This window comes from Sapajus apella, unplaced genomic scaffold (assembly GCF_009761245.1).
Source record: "Sapajus apella isolate SASKATOON/1434 unplaced genomic scaffold, GSC_monkey_1.0 scaffold4568, whole genome shotgun sequence".
Lineage (NCBI taxonomy): Eukaryota > Metazoa > Chordata > Mammalia > Primates > Cebidae > Sapajus > Sapajus apella.
In genome coordinates, this window is record NW_022441494.1 from 1 (window position 1) to 5,482 (window position 5,482).

The 5,482-nt window shown below is 55.7% G+C and overlaps 1 pseudogene; it reads left to right on the plus strand.

The window, feature by feature from the left end:
• The first annotated feature begins 3 nt into the window (after positions 1-3).
• Positions 4-842, plus strand: LOC116547766 (annotated as a pseudogene).
• The last annotated feature ends 4,640 nt before the right edge of the window (positions 843-5,482 follow it).

Consider the following 5,482-nt stretch of genomic DNA (forward strand, 5'->3'; position numbering starts at 1 on the left):
CGAAGGGCCAGGCATCCAGGCCGGGCTGGCGGGGGACCCGCGCCCGCAGGCGGCCTGGGCGACACGGCCCCTGGCGGGTGCCGCTCTCCTCCCTCCTAGGTGGCCTCCACCCACAACGGGGCGTGGGGGGCGGCGCTACCAGCACCCCACGTGCCCTGCGCGCCGCCTGGGGCTCTTCCACAGGGCCCAGGCGCGAGCCAGGCAGTAAGGGCCGTGCCCCTGCTCCTGCAAGCACAGGTGGCGCAGGCAGAAGGAACCTGGCAACTCGCCTCGGCCCTCGGGGCTTTCGGGTTCGCCGCCCTGGCTCCTCCAGAAGTGGCGTTCCCCCACCCTCAGAGCCTTCGGGGGCCTCCGCGCCCGAGCACATGCCAGGAGGAGCGGGACGGGCAGCACGCCCGACTGCCGGGGACGTGCTCCGTGGGACAGCTTGGGCCCGCTCCAGCCGACTCGCAGGGGCAAGGTGCGCTCGTGCCACACAGGGCCCACCAGGGTCTTGGTGGGGCTGGGGTCAGGGGCCCCAGGTGGCCTGGGAGACAGGGGAACCCGAAGCCGGGCCACCTCCGCCGCCGCAGCCCGCACCTCCGGAGGCCTCCGCCTGGCAGGGGCAGATGCCCGCCCTGCAGGCGCCTTCCCAAGCGCTCCAGGAGCAGGAGGAGCGCTCGTCTGCGCTCACCTCCAGCCTGCTGGATGAGCTCCTGTCGACCCCGGAGTTTCAGCAACAGGCACGACCTTTCCTAGAGACGGAGCCACCGGGGGAGCTGAACGAGGTGGAAGAGCTGGCTTGGTTGGAACCACCAATGATCGAGGAGGAATACCGGGCTCTGCTGGAGGAGCTTTATAAGGTGCGCGCGCGCGCGCGGGTTGGGGACGGGTGGGGGCAGGGCGGTGGCCTCTCTCCCGCTCGGCTTCCAGCAGCGTGTCTTGCCCTCCCGCACCCAGGGCAGGGCAGGGCTGTGCTGTCATTCTGTCCGGAGCCGTCTACTGCCCGTGCGCGGGTCTGCAGGCAGCCCGCTGCGCTTCGGGGGACCGGCCCAGGCAGAGCTCTCATCCCTCCGCGCAGCCCTGCCCCCACGCCGCCGCCACCCCGCGTCCTTCAGGAGGGTGGGCAGAGGGCGCGTTTCGCCCCCGAAGCGCCGGGCCGGGGCCCCAGGCAGGCCCGCTCTCCGTTCCGCGGCACGCCCCTTCTGCCTCCCAGCTCCGCCCACCGATCACTCGATCACTCGAACACCGCACACCGCACACCGCACACCGCACACCGGTGCCCCGCCGGCCTACCCGCCGGCACCCACCCAGCAGCGCCTGGCAGCTCAAGGCGGAGCAGACGCGAGGCCACGCCCCCACAACCCTCCTACCCCGCGGGCAAACGGAAGGGCAGCTTTCTCTGGGCCCGGGCCGGCCGGAGGGAAGGCGGGAGGAGATGGGGAGAGGATCCCAGACAGAGAGGAAGAAGGGACCCGTGAAGGGAGGAAAGGACGGAAGGGAGAGGGGGAGGAAGGGAGTGAGGTAGGGACGGAGGTTGGGAGGTAGGCTGGGACCCAGCGCCTAGGTCGTGTCACGCTGTCCTCCTGCCTTGGCACTTTCTACTTGGGGCTTTGGGACACGCGTCTGTGCTCCTAACTCAGGTGCTGTGATTCTCTTCTCTTGCCTCATACCGGCTCACATGGGAGACAATCACATATCGCTGGACCCAGTACCAAGTTAACATTCCTTTTCTGTCGTGACCCTCTTCTCAGAAAGCATTGTGACATGTCGTTGAGTCCACAGTCAACGTGACGTCAGTCTCCTGCATGAACCCCGCCCACGGAGACCACTGTGACGTAGCTCAGGGAGCTCAACTACTCAAAACGATTGTCTGGTTATACCTGCTCTTTACCCACAGGAGAGGATGTGACGCGTGTCTGGGCCCGGCAGCTAGGTGAGGTCACTCTGCTCTCCGGACTGGGCTATGCTTACAAAAGAAAGAGCCCAGCACACAGGTGCTGTGATTTTATTGCCTGGAATCCTGCCCGCGGGAATCATCGTTCCATCCTTTTGGTCTCTTCTCCTAGATCATGCGTGTCTCCTTTTCTTCCTGGGAAGCGTCCACCGAGGAGACTGTGACATATCACGTGACTCAGTACCTGCCTGGTGTGCCTCTCGTCTAACGCCTTGGCTTTTCCCACTGGGCTGATCGTGACATGTAGCTGAGCACGGCTTCTAGGTGCTAGGTTCTTTAACTGTTCCCTCCTTCCTTTGTCCTACCCACAGGAGGTGCTGGGATATAGTTCTAAGCACTTCACCTAGGTAATGACCCTTTTTTGGGCTTTCCCCTAATATGGTATTGTGGCATATTTCTGGACTGGCACCTAGGCGAGGCTCCTCATTTCTCCTACCTGTTACCTGTTACGGGGAAATGAACAGCCGTGAGCGGGAGTCTGCAGAAACCACGATTCTTGCCTCCTCGGAAGAAACAGCTCCACCGAGGGCCATAAAGCAGGAGGGACCGAGGCAAGGTTCAGAGCGGCAGTCAAAGTGTATTCAGAAACTATGGATCAGGAACAAAAGGAAGGAAAGTACACATGGCAGAGTGCCAAGTGGACGACTCGTAAGGCAAATCCAGGATGTGACCTTTGGACTTGGGTTTTTTTTTTTTTTTATTTTGTTTTCATTATTTATTGTCTAATGTAAATTCTCTGATATTTATATAACTTCATTTTGAATTAAATGTTTTTTCTATTTACCGTATATGCAAAAATATATTTAATATGAACTCTCTCAAGTTTTACTTTTATTCATATATATTTTTATCACTCTCTGAAGTTTGTCAAGCTGTCATTTTCTCCCCAAATTTATTACATTTGCAGGGTTTTTCTTCTATATAAATTTTCTGATATTGAACAAAGTTTCAGCAATTGGTTCGGTTTGCCTCTAATACAAAATGAGTAGAAGATCTGTGTTGCCAATAAATTTACTACAACTCTCTTTATGTTTGTCATGTTTGTCTTCCAAATAAATCCTCTTGAGCACTTTAAAGGCTTCTATTTTCTGAAGAATCTTTCGAAAAAACTGCACCTGTAAAGCTTTTATTAAGTATAAACTCTCTGATGTAGAGTAAGATTGTGAGCAGATATTAAGCACCTTTCTACTTTCTTTGTATTGGTACATTTTTCTCTCAAGTATAAAGGCTTTCCTGTGCAAGAAGGTGAGAGCGCTGTTGAAAAGGTTTGCCACATCCCTCATACTTGTAGAAGTTTTCTCTAGCATGAACTACCTTACCTACAATCAAGTGTGTCAACCATTTAAAGACTTTCTCACATTATTGATATTTCTATGATTTCTCACCAGCACAATTTCTTTTATAGTTGAAAATGTTTGAGGTGTTGTCACAGGCATTATAACTGTTGGGTTTGTAGAGTTTCTCTCCAGTATCAGTCATCTTTGAGGATTAATTAAGGGCTTTACCCCACTCCTCACACTTTATGGTTCCTATCCATTATGAATTATCATACATATAGTAATGCTTGAGGACTTGTAAAAGACTATTCCACGTTCTTCATATTTGTAGGCCTTCTCTCCACTGTGACATTTTTACGTGTAGTAAGTGTTGCAGATTGGTTAAAGGCTTTGCCACATGCCTCACATTTGTAGGCTTTCTCTCCAGCATGAATTCTCTTATGTCTAGTAAGGTGTGAGGATACTGCAAAATCTTTGCCACACTCTTGACGTTTGTAGGGCTCCTCTCCAGTATGAATTCGCTTATGTGCAGGAACGTGTGAGAACCAGATAAACCCCTTGCCACATTCTTCACATCTGTAGGATTGCTCTCTCCCGCTCGGCTTCCGGCAGCGTGTCTTGCCCTCCCGCACACAGGGCAGGGCTGTGCTGTCATTCTGTCCCGAGCCGGCTGCTGCGCGTGCCCGGGTCTGCAGGCAGCCCGCTCCGTTTTTGGGGACCGGCCCGGGCGGAACTCTCATCCCTCCGCGCAGACCTGCCCCCAAGCCAAACCGCGTCCTTCAGGAGGGTGGGCAGAGGGCGCGTTTCGCCCCCGAAACGCCGGGCCGGGGCCCCAGGCAGGCCCGCTCTCCCTTCCGCGGCACGCCTCTTCTGCCTCCCCGCTCCGCCCACCGATCACTCGCACACCGCACACCGCACACCGCACACCTTACACCGCACACCGGTGCCCCGCCGTCTGCCCCACCGAGCAGCGCCTGGCAGCTCAAGGCAGAGCAGAGGCGAGGCCACGCCCCCACAACCCTCCTACCCCGCGGGCAAACGGAAGGGCAGCTTTCTCCAGGCGGGAGGGAAGGCGGCTAGAGATGGGGAGAGGATCCCAGACAGAGGGGGAGGGAGGAGTGAAGGGAGAAAAGGACGGAAGGGAGAGGGGGTGGAAGGGAGTGAGGTAGGGACGGAGGGTGGGACCCAGCACCTGGGTCTTGTGACACTGTCCTCCTGCCTTGGCACTTTCTACTTGGGGCTTTGGGACACGCGTCTGTGCTCCCAACTCAGGTGCTGTGATTCTCTTCTCTTGCCTCATATCTGCTCACATGGGAGTCGATCACATATCGCTGGGCCCAGTACCAACTTACGTTCCTTTTCTGTCGTGAACCTCTTCTCAGAAAGCATTGTGACATGTCGTTGAGTCCACAGTCAACGTGACGTCAGTCTCCTGCATGAACCCCACCCACGGAGACCACTGTGACGTATCTCTGGGAGCTCAAACCCATTTTCTTGTTATGCCTGCTCTTTGCCCACGGGAGAGGATGTGACCTGCCTCTGGCCTCAGCACCTAGGCGAGGTCACTCTGCTCTCCTGACTGGGCTATGCTGACAAAAGAAAGAGCCCAGCACACAGGTGCTCTGATTTTATTGCCTGGAGTCTTGCCCGCGGGAATCATCGTTCCATCCTTTTGGTCTCTTCTGCTAGATCATGCGTGTCTCCTTTTCTTCCTGGGAAGCGTCCACCGAGGAGACTGTGACATATCACGTGACTCAGCACCTGCCTGATGTGCCTCACGTCTAACGCCTTGGCTTTTCCCACTGGGCTGATCGTGACATGTAGCTGAGCACGGCTTCTAGGTTCTAGGTTCTTTAACGGTTCTCTCCTTCCTTTGTCCTACCCACAGGAGGTACTGGGATATAGTTCTAAGCACTTCACCTAGGTAATGACCCTTTTTTGGGCGCTCCCCTAATATGGTATTGTGACATTTCTGGACCGGCACCTAGGTGAGGTTCCTCATTTCTCCTACCTGTTCGTTACCTGTTACGGGGAAATGAACTGCAGTGGGTGTGAGTCTGCAGAAACCACGATTCTTGCCTCCTCGGAAGAAACAGCTCCACCGAGGGCCATAAAGCAGGAGGGACCGAGGCAAGATTGAGAGCGGCAGTCAAAGTGTATTCAAAAACTATGGATCAGGAACAAAAGGAAGGAAAGTACGCATGGCAGAGTGCCAAGTGGACGACTCCTAAGGCAAATGCAGGATGTGACCTTTTGACTTGGGTTTTTT